The sequence below is a fragment of the Rhinolophus hipposideros genome, assembly GCF_964194185.1.
Source record: "Rhinolophus hipposideros genome assembly, chromosome: 2".
Classification (NCBI taxonomy): Eukaryota; Metazoa; Chordata; class Mammalia; order Chiroptera; family Rhinolophidae; genus Rhinolophus; species Rhinolophus hipposideros.
Genome location: NC_138048.1, coordinates 50,796,062 through 50,818,104, shown reverse-complemented (window position 1 = coordinate 50,818,104; position 22,043 = coordinate 50,796,062). Strand labels below are relative to the sequence as shown.

At 33.4% G+C, this 22,043-nt stretch overlaps 1 protein-coding gene across 6 annotated transcripts in view; it reads left to right on the top strand.

Moving 5' to 3' along the window:
- Positions 1-22,043, top strand: part of ZNF148 (zinc finger protein 148) — a 103,892-nt gene that overhangs the window by 23,072 nt on the left and 58,777 nt on the right. For 4 of the 6 annotated variants that reach the window (XM_081030146.1, XM_081030148.1, XM_081030149.1 and 1 more), the window contains exons 2-3: positions 11,532-11,612; positions 18,925-19,056. The gene's annotated coding sequence lies outside the window, so the exon portion shown is untranslated. Of the gene's footprint in view, positions 1-11,531; positions 11,613-14,809; positions 14,874-18,924; positions 19,057-22,043 lie in introns of all 6 variants that reach the window. The other 2 variants (XM_081030147.1, XM_081030150.1) reach the window with 1 other exon arrangement.

The window sequence follows — 22,043 nt, the reverse complement described above, 5'->3', positions numbered from 1 at the left end:
TCCTGATTTCCTACAGATTACTAGAACATTTTTCAGGATTTCATCTTTTATAATTTAATATCTATTTGCAATGTTTTTGAGTTTGTCTTGGTAGAGTTTTTGTAGTGGTGGTTGCAATTATTACAGTATGTGTATGCGACTTTCAATAGTCTGCTGTTATTAACATTTTTATTTTGACTAAAGTGTCAAAACTTCACTTTTCTTTTACCATTTGCATTCCCAACTTTGAAATACAGTTTCTTGTGTATCAGGTGGTGTTATAATTTTTGTTTCAATCATCAAGTATATTTATAAAACTGTTGATGGAAAAGATAAGCTGCTGTGTATACCTATATTTCTTCTCTGTTTGGAAAATTTTCTTCAGCCAATCTTTATGGGTAGGGCTGCTAGTGACACGTTCTTTTAATTTTTCTTGTTTTGAGAAGGATTTTTTAAAAAAAGTCCCCTTTCTTGCTGTCATCTGAATGTATTCCCTTAAAATTCATGTTGAAATCTAAGGCCCAATATGATGGTATTAGGAGTTGGCGCCTTTGGGAGGTAATTAGGTCATGAGGGGGTAACCCTCATGAATGGGATTAATGTAATAAAAGAGGCCCCCTTCTGCTGAGGAAAAGGGCCCTCATCTGACTGTGCTGGGACCCTGATCTTGGACTTCCAGTCTCCAGAACTGAGAAGTAAATTTCTGTTGTTACAAGCCACCCACTCTGGTATTTTGTTATTAGCAACATGGCTAAGACAATCTTGAAGAATAGTTTCACTGGGTATAGGAGTCTTGGTTGGCAGTTCTTCTTTTCTCTTAGTATTCAAAAAATTCTGTGCCACTTGTTTTAACCTTTGTTGTTTCAGATGAGAAGTCTGGTGTCATTTGAATTGTTCCATTATAGGTAATATGTCCTTTCTTTCCGGCTGCTTTCAAAGTTTTTCTCTTTGTCTTTAGTTTTTGAACGTTTAATTATTATATGTCTTGGTGTAAATTTCTTTGGATTTATTCTGTTTTGGGTTTGCTTAGTTTTTTGGATTTGCCGCAAATTTGTATTTGCCACATTGGAGAAGTTTTCAGCCATTATTTCTTCAAATACTATTTCAGTCTGTCTGTCGTTCTCCTTTCTTTCTGTAGCTCCAGTAATATGAATGTTGGTTTTTTTGTTATTGCCCCACAGTTCCCCAAGACTCTTAATTTTTTTCAGTCTATTTTTTCTCTGTTGTTTAGATGGGTGAGTTCTATTTTTCTGTCTTCAAGATCAATGAGTCTCCTTTCTATCATTTCCATGTTTGTATTGAGCCATTCTAGTGAGTTTTAAAATATTCTGTTACAGTAGTTTTCCCTCATCTGTGGTTTTGCTTTCCGTGGTTTCAATTATCCCCGGTCACCTGCAGTCTGAAAATACCCCAACCTTCGACATTGTGTACTGCAGACATTCAACCATCGACATCATCATGGCTTGATGATCCAGGATCACTTGAAGCAGGTGATTCTCTTCTGACGTATTGTCAGAAGGTCAGTAGTAGCTTGACACTGCGTCACAATGTCTATGTCATTCGCCTCACTTCATCTTATCATGTAGGCATCTTCTCTCACCACAGGAAGAAGGAGAGTGAGTACAGTACAGTAAGATATTTTGAGAGAGAGAGACCACATTCAAATACCTTTTATTATAGTACAATTGCTCTATTTTATTATTGTTGCTCTCACTGTGGTTAGTTTATAAACTAAACTGTATCATATGTATGAATTTATAAGGAAAAACATAGTATATGCAGGGCTTGATACTATCTGTGGTTTCAGGCATCCACTGGGAGTCTTGAAACATATCCCTCTCAAATAAGGGCACTACTGTATTGTATCGTTTAGTTTTATAAGTTCCTTTTGCTTCTTTTTTTATAGCTTCTGTTTCTTTGCTGAGATTTTCCATTTTTTCAGTTGTTTCAGGAAAATTTATAATTGATTGCTGAAACATTTTTATTACGGTTCCTTTAAAATCCTTTTTAGATAATTCCAACATTTGATTCATCTCTGGCCTGGCCTTAGTTGATTATCTTTTCTCACTCATGTTGTGGTTTTCTTGGGTCATTTCTGTTTTATCTATGTGTTAGGAGGTTCTGAGCCTTATGTACATTTTTTATTTTAGCAAACAGTCTCCCTATTGAGGTTTAGCCTGCAGGTCTTGGCCCACTTTTGTGGGCTGTAGTTCCAATGGCAGTTTCATTTTCAGAGCCTTTGTGGTCAGCTTGATTCATCTGATGCTGCTGGGCTCTCAGTGGTCCTTGTTGGTGCTTCCTGAGGGAGCAAAAGGGATTTCCCCATGCCAGGCTTCTGGGTCTCTCTAGATAGGAGAGGATTGTAGTGGGATCCCCCTGCTGGTTTCTCTGACCCCAACATTCTTTCCTGTCTCTGCATCTCTGGCAAGGGAGAAGAGTTTTGGCTGAAACTGAGCTGCTTGCTTTGGCTGGCTCCCTCAGTTTTACCTACTTGCCTCTGAGATACAGTCTTAGGCCAGGTGGGGAAGGAAGAATTGCTTCCTCTGGTCTTTTCTGATGGCTGGGTTTCCAGTTGATCTCCCTTGGATATTGAAGAGGGACTCCCGTTTGGTTTGGGGGAGGAATGTGACTACCTGGTCTGCCAGTCTGGATTGCCTTCTGCTAAGTGCAGGGATGTAAAACACCCTGCTGTTCTTTTGTTTTTGCAGTCTTGGGGTCCCAAACTGGTTCACTGCCTTCTTACCGCTTTTCAGAGTTTTCCTTTGGTTGTCTTTTGTGCTACTGTGTTTTCCCGAAAATGAGACCTAGCCGGACAGTCAGCTCTAATGCATCTTTTGGAGCAAACATTAATATAAGACCCGGTCTTAATATAAGACCGGTGGTATAATTAATGTAATGCAATATAGTATAATAACATAATATAATATATAAATACCAGGTCTTATATTAATGTGCTCCAAAAGACACATTAGAGCTCATGGTCCGGCTAGGTTTTATTTTCGGGAAAACACAATTTTTTTGTGGTTTACATTTGTGTTTGGTGAAGAAGGGCGGGAAAAAAAATCTATGCCATCTTATCTAGACAGAAAGTTCAAGTACCTTAAATTTTTGTGAACATGCATGATCTCCATCTAGTGAGTTATTTCAGCTTTGAGAATAATGGTTTATGGCTATGTGCCTTGTGAAGTTTTAAGCATTATAAAAATGTTTGTTTCAGTTATAAATCACAATTTCGGACACCTAAGAAGTTTTGAGAGGTCAGTTATAAACAATTCAAGAGGGTGCCAGGGAATAGATGCATGCTATTTTACTAGGCCTCTCTCATATAAACAGAATTTTATTATGTAGTTAATTAAAATGAGGTTACAAAGTTTCGGTATTTTCTTCAAAGACGTATGTTTAATACATTGTAAGATGTTTAATAATTCCAGAAATACATAATAGTATTTTAATATTAATAAACATTTTTCAAAACACTACTGAAAATCTTGTATTATACAACTAGTTTAATCTGTTTCTAATTCATTGATTGAAAAGGAAAGATTAGCTAAAATGTCCTGCTTTTACATTTCCTAGTTTTCTAATTGAGAATAAATTGACTCAAGTAAGAAAATGTCCATTCTACATTAGTAGAAGCTGCTGTTCAGTTAGCTTGCCAAATTGACTTCTATTGAAAAAAAGTCTCACTAACAAATATATATCATGAATTGTTCAAACTTAAGACCGTTACTGCAGTTACTGAGAAATCACCAGGCTCCTTTGCAGCCACTTGAGATATTCTCTGATTGACTCTGATGGCAAATCTTAGTTTCTTATCAGATTGAAAACCATTTCCTTTATGTACGGGCACGCCTCTGCATTGGTCTAGTGCCTAGTGTAATTCTGGACATGTGTTCTAGAAAGAGGAGATAAAAATGATTGATTTTTGATGTTGAATAAGGTGAAAATTATCAAAAAATGAACTGGCTTTTTATGAATCATATGCAAGTTTTTAAATGAGTAGTTAATTATATTTCAGATCGGAAGTAATAATTACAGTTTTCTCTTACCTTTGACTTTTAATATTTTGACATGTTCACAAAGAATTGATATTTTAACAAATTAAATTAAATAAACTTTAATTTTAAATGGGTATTTCTATAATCTTTTGTAGGGCTCCCTTATTACAATAGAATAATTTTTGTGTCATAAAAATCAGATGAACTGGATTTTCTTTAACAGTAAATGAACTACTAAAATGCTATTACAGATAGCATTTTAATTTCAAATTTTGTGTTCATTGATATTAGACTTACTTCAGAGATGTTTATGTTTTTGACTCGCAGAACATTGCTAAGAGTGATATTAAATATTTTAACTTGGGAATGACCTGTGATGCTATGTTAGACATTTACTAGGAGGCAGAGGATCTGGTTGAAGTTTTTGACTTGACACTTAGGTATTGTATGACTTTGGGTACTTTACCCATTCAATCAGGGGTACATTAGCTAGAGAACAGAGGCAAATAATAATACCTGTCCAGGTAGTTGTAAGGGTCACATGAAATGTGACATGTGAAAACATTTTATAAACTGAAGTACTTTAACAGACTATGCTTACATCATCTTGGAGGAGATGTTTGAAAATTTGCCGCGTGATGTTGACCATCAGTGCAAAACGTTTTAAGATTATTTACAAAATTAATATGTATGCAGTGAACATTTTATGTACAAAATAAAGCAGCTTTTCTTTGAGTTTAGTGGCTTACTAATTTTTTTAAATTAAAGTTTATTGGGGTGACCATTGTCAACAAAACTACATAGGCTTCAAGTGTACAATTCTGTAATACGTCATCTATATATCACATTGTGTGTTCACCACCCAGAGTCAGTTCTCTTTCCATCACCATATATTTGACCCCGTTTACCCTCTTCTGGAACACCCCTCTCCCACCTTACCCTCTGGTAACCGCTAAGCTATTGTCTATGTGAGTTTTTGTTTCTTCATTTTTCTTGTTCCTTTGTTTTCAGTTTTATATACCACATATCAGTGAAATCATATGGTTCTCTGCTTTTTCTGTCTGACTTATTTCGCTTAGCATTATAATCTCAAGATCCATCCATGTTGTCACAAATGGTCCTATTTCATCTTTTCTCATGCCAGAATAGTATTCCATTGTGTATATATACCACAACTTCTTTATCCATTCATCTATCGAAGGACATTTTGGTTGTTTCCATGTCTTGGCCACCGTAAACAAAGCTGCAATGAACATTGGAGCACACGTGTCTTTATGGATGAAGGTTTTCAGATTTTTTGGGTAGGTACCCAGGGGAGGGATTGCTGGCTCATGTGGTAATTCTATTGGTAATTTTTTGAGGAACCTCCACACTGCCTTCCATAACGGCTGCACCAGTCTGCATTCCCACCAACAGTGTCTGAGGGTTCCTTTTTCTCCACAGCCTCTCCAACACTTGTTACTATTTGTCTTGTTGATGATAGCCATTCTGACTGGGGTGAGGTGATATTTCATTGTGGTTTTGATTTGCATTTCTTGGCTGATTAGTGATGTTGAGCATTTTTTTATATGTCTATTGGCCATTTGTATCCTCTTTAGAGAACTGTCTCTTCTGGTCCTTTGCACATATTTTAATTGGATTGTGTGTGTGTGTGTGAGAGAGAGAGAGAGAGAGAGAGAGAGAGAGAGAGAGAGAGAGAGAGAGAGAGAGAGACACAGACACAGAGACACAGAGACAGAGAGAGTTGTATGAGTTCCTTACATATTTTGCATGTTAGCCCCTTATTGGAGGTGTTGTTTGCAAAAGTCTTCTCCCATTCAGTTGGTTGTCTCTTTATTTTGTCGATGGTTTCTTTTGCTGTGCAGAAGCTTTTAAGTTTGATACAGTTCTGTTCATTTATTTTAGCTTTTACTTCCCTTGCCTTTGGAGTCAAATTCATAAAAATGCTCTTTGAATCCAAGGTTTATGTTTAGTGCCTGTATTTTTTTCTGTGCAGTTTATTGTTTCAGGTCTTATGTTTAGGTCTTTGATCCATTTTGAATTAATTTTGGTACATGGTGACAGATAGCAGTCCAGTTTCATTCTTTTGCACCTGGCTTTCCAATTCTCCCAGCACCATTATTGAAGAGGCTGTCTTTTCTCCATTGAATGTTTTTTGCTTCTTTGTGAATATTATCTGTCCATATTTATGTGGGTTTATTTCTGGGTTCTCAATTCTATTCCACTGGTCTGTTTTTGTTTTTCTGCCAGTACCATACTGTTTTGATTATTGTTGTCCTGTAGTACAGGTTGAAGTCAGGGAGTGTGATACCTCCAGCATTGTTCTTTTTCCTTAGATTGCTTTGGCTGTTCCGGGTCCTTTGTGGTTCCAAACAAATCTGATGATTTTTTGTTCTGTTTCTTTAAAAAATAACATTGGGATTTCGATGGGGATTGCATTAAATCTTATATTGCTTTGGGTAATATGGCCATTTTAACTATGTTGATTCTTCCAATTCATGAACATGGAATGTCTTTCCATTTCTTTGTGTCTTCTTCAGTTTCTTTTAAAAATGTCTTAAGTTTTCAGTATGTAGGTCTTTCACATCCTTAGTTAAGTTTATTCCTAGGTATTCTTTTTGTTGCAATTGCAAAAGGAATTGTTTTTTTATTTTTTCTGAGATTTCATTGTTAGTATATAGGAATGCAGTGGACTTTTGTACATTGATTTTGTAGCTTGCAACTTTACTGTACTCATTTATTGTTTCTAATAGCTTTTTGGTGGAGTGGCTTACTAATTTTAAAAATTAATTTCTGTTTGGGGAAGGATTATATTGTTACATCCCCAATGTGATAAGTTTGTTTTGAGAAGGTGTCTCCCCTCAAGAGATGATTTATATTTAAAGGTCAGTTGTATTATCTCCTTAGTGGTCTATCTCTAAGGAGTTTTAAAAAATGCTTACTATTGTCTTTTCTAATGTGTGTGGATAGTTGGTTTCTTGTTTGAGGAATGTTTACTGGTTAGGTGATTTGAAAAGGTCAAGAGCAGGTAAAAATTTCAGTTGGTGGCGTTATTTTACTAATTTTTGTCAACTATTAAGATTTTGATTACTCTTTTGTAGGATTTTTTTGTCAACTAAGTAGATTAATTAACTGCAAAGTTTATAAGATTTTGGCTTGACTTTTGGTGAGAGTAGAAATCAAAAATGGTTCTAGAGAGCTTGGGTAGGGTAATTTTTAGGGTGGTTGGTTTGAATTTGTTGGGCTATCATTCCTTCTTGGGATAGATCTGATCATGAAAAATATACCATTAGATCATCATTCAGATAGAGTTCTTAAAAGAACATACATCTTTGCTTTGCTACTGTTTAGAAATGCTAACCACATTCATAGAATATGCTTTTTTTCTTTACTTTTAAAAAATTTTTCCGGAAAGTATTATTAAATCACAAAAGAACGAATGTAAAAGTAGAACTTGACTAAGTATGTTAAAATAATGATCTAATTAGAACATGCCAAGACTTTTAAAAGATATTAAAACATTTTTTTGTTTTAGATTCTTATGCCATGTGTGCTATTATTTGTTCTTTCATTGCTTTGGGGGTTTATTGATTACATTTAATGACAGAGGTTACCTGTTTATTTGGCAGTGCTTATGGGAGCATAGAAAGTTAATTTGTAAGCATACACATTTCAGTGAAACTTATAAAAATGAGGGTTAAAAAATGATAATTTTAATTAACCAAAGAACTATGTTCTTTACCAATGAATGGTCATCTGCAGAAGTGACATTGAGGTACGTTGTATGATGAAAAAATTGTGAAACAGTTAAGTTTTGATTATATTACTTTTATATTTTATTTATCTCCTTAGAATTTCATATTCCGATTTTTGTGGGGGTCTCTTTTACCAACACATTTCTTATCTGGATTTTGATAGATTAATTTGTAATACCTCATCTTTTGCCATCTTATTTTACTAGGCAGAGATGACAGTTGAAACATAAGTTGGTGGACTGCAGATAACATACAGTATACTTTTAAAATACTCTGTAAGGTAGAAGTTATCCTAGAACCAAAACATGAAGCATGTGAAGGATTTGAAAAAATACTTAAAGAAGCTCTTCTTACTTATTGTCAAGTGCATGCAATTTTTGTAGCTTTCTCACAGTACTTCTGGAATTATTTATTAGCATTCTTTTAAAACAAAGACTGAAAATTGTTAGGTATGATTAAACCGTTCTTTACATTGCTAAGAATTAGTGTTTCTGTGTGATAACTGTTTAATAAAGTTGATAGTAGACTCTTCAGTAGATTGAATTTCTTTATTGCTAAGAAAGCCTTTAAGCCTTTTTGGAGAAATTTCCAGGTTGAAGGGTAATGCTGCCAAAACCCCACTAGGTTGGTTTCGATACCAGGTTCTGCTGTTTCATTAGGCTAATGTGACTTCTCTAGATGTCTTAGTGTCATTATTTATGATTCTATAATTGAGAGAGAGTGTTGTATGACACTGTTTTAGGCACTTGAGATGTATCAGTGAGTAAAACAAAAATTCTTGTCCTTGTGGAGCTTATGTTATAGTTAAGGGCAATAAAACTATCATAAATAAGTAGGTTATATGTTAAGAGGGGGTAAGTACTGTGCAAAGTGTATAATGGATAAAAGGGAGATTGGGTGAGTATATGTGGGGGCAGGTTACAATTTTAAATGTCGTGACAGGAAATAGCCCCATTAACAAGATGATGATTGAGCAAAGACTTGAAGTATTTTTATTTTGATAAGGAATTTTTAGTTCTGAGTATCTGGGAGAAGAGATTCCAGGCCTGGGAATAGCCAGTGCAGTAGGTCCTAAGGTGGTAGCATACTGGAAGATCTAGGAAAATAAGGAGGTCTGGTCAGTGAGGCACAAGGGGGAGAGTATACAAGATGAGGTCTACAACATGGCGGGGATGGTGGTGGTGGTGGTGGTGGTGGTGGTGGTGTAGATTGTGGAGGGTCTTACAGCCCATTATGTATATAAGGGATAGAAACCTGGAAGGAGAAATGAAATTGGTAGATGATGCTAAATGAATTAGGGTTCCAGAGATGGAGACCTGGGGGCAGTTGAGTTAGGGGAAATTGTGGGTTTCTATGGTGGTGGAAAGGTTGTGATGGGAAAGATATTCCAAAATTTCTGTTTATAGATTTAGTCTTTGAGGTTATATTATTTTGTGCATTCAACTTTTAAAAAGACTTGTAATACTAAAATACGTAATTTGAAGACAATTTTATTTCCTGTACATAGACTTTGCCATGCTTTTTCTGGTCTACTTTATTCCTGAAGCTATGTTAGAAATTCTAAAAGTTGAATACAGTGAATACAATAATGAATGGCAGTGTAAATGCCGATAGTTTAGCTTTACTTTGCTTGTTTTTGGTAATGCCTACCACGGTGTAGTCATGTACTGCTGCAATGATGGAGACCGCATTTACAACCTTAGTACCAGAAAATTATAACGGAGCTGAAAACTCCTATTGCCCAGTGCTGCCCTAAGGTCCTAATAGTCCTAATGTTCTAGCCTAACATGACACAAATGCTTACCATTGTGTTACAGTTGTCCACAGTATTCAGTACAGTACCGCGTGTGTAAGCTTGTAGCCTAGGAGCTGTAGGGGAACAAGTTATCACCCCAAAATATGTCTTTGGCATAATTATTTTAGGCTGGTTAATATCAAGAAATCGCAGACTTTGGAGAAGCTCTGAAAACCAAGTAGAAGTAACTTTTTGTAAAAGATGTGTACATTTGTAAGGGAAATCTTCATTTGTAAGGGCGTCCCCCCTTGTTCCTGGGAGCGTGGGTTATCTTGTCTCTAGAAACTCTTATTAATTCCGTTGTTCACTATGCTTTTCCTGCTAACCTCCGGTAACTGATTTCCCCAGGCACGTTTTCTTTTTTCTTAAGTAAAGATGGTAGTGAAGGAGGGGGCTTCAGCCATTTTGGTGGGTTACCCAGTTTTCCTGGGTCTTTCCCATGTATAGAGGAAGTACACATGTTATTAAACTTTTGTTTTTCTCCTGTTAACCTATCTTTTATTACAGGGATGTCTCAGCCAAGAACCCGGAAGGGTTAGAGGGGAGGTTATTTTTCCTCCCCTCCACAGCAGTAGGCTGTAGTGTATACATACTGTATAGCCTGAGTATGTAGTAGGCTGTATACCGTCTAGGTTTGTGTAAGTGCACTCTTGGATGTTTGCACACGATGAAATCCCCTGACTACGCATTGCTCAGAACATACTCCTGTTGTTAGTGGCACTTGACTTTAGTATATTTTACGGCTTTTGTTATCTTTTTGATATTGGCACTATAAAAAATATGTATTTAAAAGTAGTTTTACATAATTGAGAGGAATGGCATATATGCTCTTTGAATGCCTGGGAACAAAACTTAGAAGCAGGCAGTTCAGAACTTAGTAGAAATAAATTATTTTAAAAGATTTTTTTGTTTCTAACTAGTAACTACTAGTGGGGCAACAAAGCTGCTGCCCAGCTCAGGACTAGAAAATGCTGAATTATTAATAGAAAGGCTGTAGTGTTTGTAATCCCTTGATAAAATTATATAAACACAATTTTGAATTAATATACTTGGTTATTTTCTACAGATTTAAAGTTTCCTTAATTTTTCTGCTTTTGTGGCTTCTATTGATTTGCCAGATATTTCTTGAGCCCTAAAAATGTATTAGGACTGTTACATAAAATGCTTTATTATTTCTGAATAAAAAACGTATTTGGCCTATTCTTTGTTTCTAATGAAATTTCAGCTTTTAATCTTCATTATCTCCATTTCATATTCCAGGAAAAAATATTCCAGTTACATGAAGAAAATTGCATCCAATATCCATGCATTATTACATAGGGTGTTAATTTTCTGTATCAGTCTTGGCTAAAAGGTTGATCATAACATGACATTTAAAAAATGTCTGTGGAACATTTTAGCATTATTAAATACCTTTGGCTTGAAAATTTTAAATATATATTTTTGTAATTTCAGAAACTAATATATTTAGATGTTTGAGCTGTGGAACATTTTAGCATTATTAAATACCTTTGGCTTGAAAATTTTAAATATATATTTTTGTAATTTCAGAAACTAATATATTTAGATGTTTGAGCTGAGTGAAATGTTACTGTGGGATTTCATCAAGAAGTAGTACTATTTGAGTAATGGAGAATAGCAACATAAGATTTCAGTGAAACATTTACTGCTCTGTTTCCTATTTTAAATTGTTTAGGAAAATTCTAGACTATTGCACTGATTTTAAAGAAATCTTTATTCTCAACTAGAAGTTAAATTTGAAAAAGTCCAATTAGTGTTTTGGGTCATTTCTTTTAATCTTGGTGATATCATTCAGTACCGATAGCTAGGTCATTAAGGGTTAGTTGCTACTGACTTGATTTAATCCAGCATTATCTATTATGGAAATAATTTTCTTAGGTTTTAGCACATTTAGATACAACTATTTTATTTACCTGACTTTAAGAATATGTCTAATACTGATTCTTTTGGGGGATAACCTGTATTTTTTTTGTACTTTTGTAGGACAGAGCGAGGAAGCAGCAGCTTGAAAATTCAGCCAAGTGATCTGGCGGGATGGGTATTTGCCTGACATACTTTATAGAGGTAATCCGACACTGTTTTACTCCATTTTAATTTTGTGTTTTACCAGTGTTAGGTGCCCATAGTACCTGCCCATGAACACATATATAACAACTGCATTTACTGGACAATCCCTTTTTTGTACCCACTATATCTAGCATGAATATTACACATACATAGCATGATGTTGCTGTATATATATATATAAACATCTGTACATTGAAATGAATCGTTGTTGGTTTTGTAGGGTGAAGACCATTATATTCTCTCACTTAACTAGATTACTTGCATGTCTCTTTTTTCAGTCCCTAGTTCCCTTATTTTAAGAAAACAGGCGATCCTTCTTTCTTGTTAGCCTTTGTTGACGTGCATATATTGGATCTGTGCTTTTGTCTTTCAAAGTGAAAGAAAATTAAATATGTAATAGTTTTCAGGGTATTTACATCATCTGTGGCACACATTCTCATGTCAGTTATGGGTCATAAAAATTCTAAAGTTTCTCATAAGTTTTGTTTAAGAATTCTTTTAAAATGAGGATGTGAAAATATTAGCAGTTTTAGTTACTGTACTGTCAGATTTGCTTCTTTTTCACATCTTCTGGTAATTGTCATGTTCAACATTTCTCACTTTTTACCAAGGCTTATCATAAGAGGAGTACACACTTAAGCAGTAGAGAATGTTAGGAGGTAAAAAAAAAAGGGGGGGGCTTTTTCCATTCCCATTCGCTGTTAAACACGTGCGTGTACTCGTGGGCATATCCTGCCAGACATTCTCTATACATATGCAAGCATTCATATCTACGCCTGTACTTGCATATTCATTGTGTAAATAAGATCATACCATACATATTGTTCAGCAACATGTCTTTTTTGATGTTGCTAGCTAATATATCTTTGCATATCGTTCCTTCTTACTTAATTCTCTGTAATATTCCAATATTTGGATGTACCATAATTATTTTAATTTGTCAACCTTTTATGGCTTTTTATTTTTTGGCTGTAATGGTAATATGGTAAGTATTCTTGGGTATGTCTTTGTACATGTTTTAAAATGTATTTGCAGTATGAATTCCTAAGGGAAAAATTACCGGGTCAAAGAGTGTGTATATTTAGTAATTTGGTGGATGAATTGCCGGACTGAAAAGATTTGCCCCAGTATCAGTAGTCTAGGAAAATGGGAATCTCTTTATTCCTTTGATAGCACTAGCTAGGTCAAACTTTTTAATATTTGTCAGTTTTTTGTTGTCTGGCATTGCTTTTCAAAATATTATTATGAGTGAGTTTGAGCATTTTTTCCCATTATTATTGGCCATATGTATATTTTCAGTGATTTATTTGGTTGTATGTTGAGCCCCCTGTCATTTGTTAGGCAAGTTATTTTCACTGAGTTTTTGCTTATATTTTGATTTTGTTTTTGCCTTATAGAAGTTTTAATTTTTTTCTGCTTGAATTTAGTGATCTTTTATGTCATGGCTGGGGTGGGAAGATTTCTGGTCTAAGGTTTAAAGGTCTTCTTCACTATTGATTGTAGGACTTACCGTTCCCTCCACATTATATCATTTCTGAATGATATGAATCACTGGTTTGTCATAGTTTGACATTATTATTTTCTTTTTAAGTGACACATAAAATAGTTGTATATCTTAAGGTTGGTAGCTTTAGATTCAAGGAACTGTGGTACTTGAAATAAAAGTTACATAGGGTTTCTATTACTTTTTATGGTTTAAAGTGTTTAAAATTTTGATTCATATGGAATATATTTAGTATAAGCAATGATGTAGAGATCCAGCTTTACTTTCTTCCAGATGGCTAACCAGTTGTCCCCATTCCAGTTATTGAATGATGTATTTATTTTTTACATATTTGAAATGCCACATTTATCATGTACTAAATTTTCATGTTAGGGCAGGGGAAATCAGTTCCATTAAATTCACCGGCCTGCCTGTTTTTGTATTGATAATATTAAGAGAGTTCAATAAAGGAACTGCTTATAAAATTAATATACATAAATAATTTTTTATATAAAGAGACACCTAGACTAATAATAGAAGAAAGGGTATATAGTCACAATAACAAGTAAAAAGATAACATGCCTAGGCACAATCTCCTTAAAGAAAATTTTGAAGCTCTGCTGAGGGATAAGAAAGAAAATTTGAATCAATTTAAATTTTTGTTAGGAAGATATGATATAAAGCTGTCATTTCACTATAGAAATAAGATTGATTTCTATTTATTGATCTAATATCCTGTGACCTTGTTGAACTCATTTCTTAGTTCTTACAGTTTTTTGTAGATTCACTGGGAAATTTCTACATACAGGATCATTAGAGAATAGTTTTATTTCTTCCTTTCTAATCTGGACACCTTTAGTTGCTTTATTTGTTTTTGCCTGCTTTACTAGCTACTATTTCAATGTCAAATAGAAATGGTTAAAACGGACATCCTGACGTTTAGAAGGAAAACATTAAGTATGATATTAGTTGTGAGTGATGCCTTTTATCAAGTAGAGGAAGTTCTCTTCTAGTCTTAGTTTGGTGCGTTTTTATCATGAATGGATATTGAATTTTGTCAAATGCTTTTTTCTGTGTCTATTGGGATAACCATGTGGTTTTTGTCCTTTGTTCTCTTAATATAGTATATTACAATAATTGATTTTTTAGATGTTATACCAACTTTACATTCATGGGGTAAATCCTACTTGGTCATCATATATAGGCCTTTTTATATGTTGGTGAATTCAGTTTGCTGATATTTTGAAAGCATTTTAGTATCATTGTTTATTAGAGACATTGGTGTGTAGTTTTCATGTGATGTCTTTGTGTGACTTTGGTATCAAGGTAACTCTGGCTTCGTAGATTAAGTTGTAGAATGTACTCTCTTCCTGTGTTTTGTGAAGGAGTTTATGTGCTATTTCTTATTTGATGGAATTCGTCAGTAAATCTATTTGAGCCTGGACTTAATATTTATTTTCTTTTGTGGGAAGATTTTTAAATACTAATTCAGTTTGTTTATTTGTCATGTTTAGATTTTTCCATTTCCTCTCTAGTCTTGATAGTGTGGGTGTTTTTTTTCTCTTTTTTCTTTCTTTTTCTTTTCTTTTTTTTTTTTTAGGAATTTGTCCATTTCATACATAAATTTGTTTATATTACTTCCCTTATATAATTTTTTCCAAAAAATGTTTTATATGTTTTAAATTGACATACAACTTTGTATTGGTTTCAGGTCCTTAGAATACTTCAATTTTGGGAGATGAGTGGTAACGTCCCCTCTTTCATTCCTGATTTTGGTAATTTGTGTTTTTTTTCCTCTGATCTTGGTCAGTCTACCTAAAAGTTTTTTTATTAAAAAAAAAAGTTTTTCTCTAATTTCCTATTTTGTATTTCATTATTTTCTGCTTTTTACCATAGAAATATTTACTATTCTGTTTCATCTGCTCACTTTAAGGTTTAGTTGACTCTTTTTCTGTTTTATTAAGGTGGGGGCTTATATTATTGATTTGAGGCTCTTTTTAAAAATATATACTTAAAGTTATAAATTTACTTCTAAGAACTGCTTTAGCTGCATTCCATAAATTTTGATGTTTCATTCAGTTAAAAATATTCTCTAATTTCTCTTTTAATTTCTTCTTTGACCCATATGTTGTTTAGAAGTGTGTGAAGTTTAATTTCCAAACACTTGAGGATTTTCCAGTTTCTAATTTAATTGGTATATAATTTAATTCTGTTACGGTTGGAGAACATACTTTGTGTGACTTCAATTCTTTTAAATTTATGAGACTTGTCTTATGGCCTAGCATTTGGTCTGTCTTGGAGAATATTCCATGTGTGCCTGAAAACAAATTATTGTGTTGTTTTTGGAGTTTTCTATATATACCACTTAAGTCTAAGTGGTTGATAGTGTGGTTCAAGTTTTCTGTATCTTTGCTAATTTTTTGTCTAGTTACTCTATCAATTATTTGGAATTGGGTGTTATAATCTTCTATAATGTTTTTAATTTTGTTTTACTTTAAAATAATGTTACTGCTCATAATTTTGGGCCTCTGTTTTTAGGTGCGTATGCATTTATAATTGTTATAATATCTTCCTGATTCATTGATTCTTTACCATTATGAAATACCTTTCTTTGTCTCTAGTAATATTTGTCTTAAAGTCTCTTTTGTCTAATGTTACTGTAACTATTCCAGCTCTCTTATGGTTACTGTTTTCATAGTATGTCTTTTTTCCCTATCTTTTTATTTTTAATCTTGAATGTAAAGTGTCTCTTGTTGACAGCATATAGTTGTTTTATTATCCAGTCTTACAGAGTCTGCCTTTTCATTGGTCTGTTTAGACCGTTCACATTTAATGGTAGACATGGTTGGATTTACATTTGCCATTTGTTTTATATGTCTCTTATGGTTTTTATTCCTCTGTGCTTCCTTTCCCATCTCTTGTGTTAAATATCTTTTAGTGTGCCACATTAATTACTGCATTGATTTTTTTTATTTTTACTAAACATAATGGAATATATTTTCTTTGTCGTTGCTATAGGGTTTACAGTATGCATTTTATCAATTTGCTTGATATTAACACTAACTCAGTATCAGTAAAATACAGAAACTTTGCTCTAACAATAGCTCCATTTTCTCCTTCTGTTGTGTCACTACTGTTATATATATTTCACTTATACATGCTGTAAACCCAGTGATACAATGTTATAATTATTGCTTTATACATTCTTGTCTTTTGAAGGTATTAAGAGAAGAAATGAGAAAAATGCGTCAGTTAATGATGGGGATTCATTTATAGACTTGCTGTTACGCAATTTCATTCTTGTGCTACTAACATCAGAGTGCACTTACACAAACCTAGACGGCGTAGCCTACTACACACCTAGGCTATATGGTATAGTCTGTTGCTCCTGGGCTGTACACCTGGACATCATGTTACTGTACTGACTATTGTAAGCAATTGTAATACACTGTGCTACTCTAATGACAGCTATGAGCTCATTATGCAGTTTTTCAGCTCCATATAATCTTATGGGACCACCATCCTATATGCGGTCCATCATTGACCAAAACATTGTATGTGGCGCGTGAATATAGTTACACTCTTTTAACTCTTTTAACCGACATATTCACCGTTTTTGATGTTTTTCTTTTCTTCCTGTATATTTGAGTCCGGTGTCTTTTCCTTTCAGCTTATGGACTTCCTTTAGTAATTCTTGTTAGTCAGGTCTGCTAGCAAAAAATTCTCTCAGCCTTAGTTTATCTGAGAGCATATTATGTCTTCACTTTTGAAGGATGATTTTGCTGCCTTATTGGTTGACAGCTTTTTTCCCCCCAGCACTTTGAATATGTGATTACACTGTCTTCTGGCCTCTATTGTTTCTGATAGAAAGTCAGCTCGTAATCATGTTGATGGTTCTCTGCACATACTGAGTAATTTTTCTCTTCATGCTTACAGGATTTTTTCTCTGTGTTTGCTTTCAACAGTTTGTGATGTGTCTAGGTGTGGTTCTCTTTGTATTTATTCTATTTGAAACCAAACTTCTAAGACCTGTAGATTTGATTTCTTTTAAAAAACTCAAATTTGGTACTATTTGGTTGGTATTTTATTTAAAAAATTTTTTTCCCTGCCCTTTCTTCTCTTTCTGGGACTCCAGAAATGATGGTAAGTTGGTCTCTGAGGCTCTGTTCACTTTTCTTCAACCTTTTTTCTCTCTGTTCTTCAGATTGGATAATTTCTACTGATGTGTCTTCAAGGTTATTGATTTTGTTCTGCCATCTTGAGTCCACTTCTGAGCCCTTCTAATACATTTTTTTGCTTTTGTAACTGTACTCTTCAACTTAGAGTTTACATGGAATTCTTTTATGTAATATCTGTACCTTTATTGAGAATCTATTTGTTTATTTACATAATTAAAAAATTTAAAACATCGTTTCTTTTAACATACCTATAATAGATGTTTTGAAATCTGTTTGCTTTTAAACAAACATCTGGGGATATTCAGAAACAGTTTGTAGTGACTGCTATTTTTTTGTTAATATGGGTCCCATTTTCCTTTTTAAAAATATACATCTTGTAATATATTGTTGAAAAATGGGCGTTTTAGATAATATATTGGAGCAACTCTGGATTGTGATTTCCCCTTCCCTTACCCAAGTTATTATTACGGCTATTATTTCACTATTGTTTATACATGATACAATCCTATGGAAGGAAAATAAATTTTATTTTGGACCATAAGTTATCTGGAAAAAATAGACATGCACGAATATCCAGAAAAATTCTGAAATGGAAAGTGTACTGAGGTGTGACAAGCACCATTACAATTTAAAGTTTTCAAAAATAAGGATACAATGTTGAAGTGTTTTTAAAAGGTGAATTTGTATTGTTTTCTGAAATTGAAAGATTCAATTATTACAGGTTCTAGGTGAGAAAGACTATACGTACTGCCTTTGCACCATTGTAAAAATTGATAGAAAATTCTAAGATATTTCATATATCATCTGGTCTTCAGGTTTCCTGTGAAAGAGTACATACAAACTATTCTTGATAGATAGGAATCTAATATTTTTAAAGACTTCTATGGTAGGAAATTCCATAAACTCTTTATTAAACTTTTTATTAAAAAAACTTTATTAAACTTTTTATTCTGTTACTGTGCTCAGATATACTCACTGTCAGGAAGTTTTCTTGTGTATAGCTTATGTTCTTCATTTTTGTTTTTTGGGGATATGGTACACAGTTGCCCTGTGATTATTCCCATCGTTTTGTCAGCATTTCCTGTCAAAGATGACCTTGCTGATTGTGTTTCTGTAACTAGGTATTTAATGAGATTTTACAATTGTCGTCATTTCTATTGTGATTACACTTGTATTCTGTATGTGACTAGTTCTATTTGTTATTTGTAAGGCCTGGCATTGTATTTTCTTCTTTCTTCATACAGATATCTTCTTTCTTACATATATCTAAGTCTTCGTAGACTTAGCAGATATGAATAGTGTTATTAAGTGATTTCTTAATCTTTGTTTTGTCATTTCTAACTTTTTAGGCCTGTAACCCTCTCAGTTTCTTTCAACATCCCATATCTCTGAGCTATAGATTCCAGATCTAGACAAATTATTCTTTATAAGGCCAGGGTTATATCACAGTTACTACTTACCACTATTATATTTTCCCAGTTTAAGACTTAAAAGCAAGTCATTGCTCTGGTCATTCAGGCACAGTTTTACTATTTACAAAGAGTGTTCACTTCGTTATATGTACTAGTTTCTCCATATTGTATTTGTACAGTATTTTTTCCCTTAATAAGTAATATGTTTTGTTTGTTGTGTGCTTTTTTCTTTGTAGGAATTGGATGGCATAAGTGAATAAGGTGGTATTGAGGGGCACTGAAACCTGTGAAAGAAACTCAACCATGATTTCTTTTTCAACTCTGCAGCATTCCCTTCCTTGAAGTCTTCATTTTTATCTTAGTCTCAGGTAACTTCAATACTTGTTTTTCATTATCGTGAATACCAGTTACTGAACATTTGTGCATTATTGTTATGTTTGCCTAAAGTAATATCAAAAAGCAGTTATGTAGATAATTCGGTAATCATTTTTATTAGGTATGTTAGTTAAAACATAGACTTGGCTACTGTGACAAAGGCTTAAAAAGGTAGAAATATATTTATTTGAAAAGTCCATGTAAACAGCCTCGAGATTTTATGGAGGCTCTAGCATCATCATGACTTAGGCTTCTTTGTCTCGTTCTGCTTGCTTTTCTTAATACGTGGCTTCTGTCTTGTGGTCCAAGATGGTTACCATCACGTCTGCCAATAGGAAGAAGAAAAAAGGAAGATATTTCCCTTTCACGTAAGGGGAGTTCTGTACATCATTTCTACTCATATCCCAACGGAGACTGGGAAACGAGTCCTACCTAGGTAGCCATGTGTCTCACTTAATATTTTATTTTTGGGTGAAAAGGAGAGAACAAATTTGGGGAAAAGGGAGACCTTGCTGTCTGTCACATTAGGGTTTGTGTCAGAATTTCATTTATCTAGTTTTGACTGATATTAAAACATAATTTTTATTGTCTAGGATATATTAACTCTTGACCTGGAAAAATACTTGGGAAATTGTGCTTATTCAAGTTCTGAGAGAATTCTAGTTTTGTGGCTTGTCATCATGCCTCTTTGACTAAACGCTGCTAGTCTTGATATCATAAAATGGAATAAGGTATTAAAAGTTAAAATAAATTTGAGAATTCCTTATTTGATTTTAGGGGCATTAGGTTGAAATGATTTGTCTAATATTTTAATGACTGCAAGGCAAGAGGGGGCCTTGGGTGGGAGGAGTTTTTAGCTACACGTAAAGCTAAATGATTGGTAACTTGTTCCTTCTAATTCTAAAAATTCTAAATGTTTAGATATGATCAGAACATCTTATTCCCAAATATATAATTTAAATAGTTCTTTTTAGGTGAAAAATATTTCATTATACATTACATTTTATGGTTCTTACCCTATTGTAAAAACTGTATTTTGAAACCCGTATAAAATATATATTTCTATTACAGAATTTTAAAGGGTTGGAAACTAGTTGTCGGTTTCTGCCATATTTTGTCAACATATATTAACCTTTGTATTTTTTTAAAGACTTGAGATAATTAGTTTTATTAAATTTGTATACTTGTATACAGCATTATATACAGTATTTATACTAGGACTATTGATTCTTTACTAAATGGTTATAAGACATATTTCACAGGTAGGCTTTACTAAATAGTTATAAGACATATTTCACAGGTAGGCTTTGTGTTATTAAAGTGAGAGCATTTATCTAATGTTTAAAAAATAAAAGCTTGTTGATAAGCAGTTAACACTTCTGTTCTGGAGTGAGTCTTGGTTACTATAATAGTACATATTAAAAATAACAAGTGTTTAATGTTCATTCATAGTATACAGGGAAATTTGTTTTAAGAAGTATTTTTGATATTCCTTTGATTATACAAGACTGCAGAAAATTCATAGTTTCCTAATAGAATAAGTACTTTTAATGTTAGTGTTTGAATTGTGGGCATAAAATGTGATGAATGAAACAACTACACCAGCAGAATATAGGGTTTTGTTTTGCTCGGACCTTTTTTACTCACCCCACCTCCACTACTTTTTAAGATAAATTATCGCTATTTCTTAACAGTTTGAGTCGCCATAAATTAGATATTTGAATATTTCTAAATACCACTATTTTCTTCTTGTTACATTGTTTCAGAAGATTTTGGTGATGAATATTTTGGTGATGAAATGTAGAGTATGCTTAGATTCTGCTTTTTTGAGGGGAGCTTCAGGCATGTAGAAAAGCCTGTTAACTTTGGCTTAAGTATACATAAATTATTTTTCTGTGGTTAAAGAAAAATAATCATAGGTTTTTCTTCAGTTGTTACTGCATAAAATGATTGATCTTAGTCTAAATTTTTTTTATTAGACATCTTTTATTGTTGCTAACACTGATCAGAAGGACCTTTTTTGTTTGGTTGCCATTATTGTAAATGATGCTTCTAGTAGTATGTTTTGAAATAGTAACAATTTAAAAATCATCAAAGGACATAGTTTACAAGATATGCTTTATAGGTGCAAGATGGCAGTTATACAAAGTTCTGTCTGAAGAGGTTTCTGAACATAGCCTATGCCTAGACAAGAAGTAGATTTTATTTTTAGAGATGGAGCAGTTTTTGCTTAGATTAAACTATACTTTTGAAGGATGAAAGAGAATAGAAAACTTATATGAATGACAAATGGCAAATTGTTAAATCCATATTAATTCATGGGTTTCTTTGTCTCTTGCTTTGGTTAACCAATTGGTCTTGAGGCTGCTTGATATTTGTATTTCTAATGCTAATATATTAAAGTTGTAGTTTCTCACTGACTCCTACATAGGTTAGAAATGTTAATATCCAATTTAATGTAATTGGCTTCCTCCAAACAAGGAGTTTGTTGAAAATGCTTTGGATCAGAAGTAATTTGTGAAATCTAGCTTTTCTTTTTTATCTGTTTCAGAATAGGTTCCTTTGAGTGCTTTTCTTCTGTTCAGAAGTGAAGTTTCTTTATACGTTGAATGGGTCCTGGTACGAGGTGGGGTATTGTTGACTGGGAGAATATTTTGAGTTGGAAATTATTCTTTTTATGGGAAAGAATGATGTTTAAGTTCCTAAGCTTGCCCACTATAGTTTGTTTTGACTCATAATATGTAGTTGAAATTCTACATTGTTTAATAAAAGTTGATGAAAAATAATATTACAGCCAAACTCGATATATAAAACAGAAAAGCAGTATCTTTGAGAAGTGTTTCTTTCATGCTTTAATGAAGGTGTAATAAAAGGCGAGATAAAGTGTCAGATGAATGATATTCATGTATATTCTGAAGGGGGAACTAGAGAATTGTGGCACAAGTCTTCAAATTTGCTTTCACCTCAGAACTTACAGCCC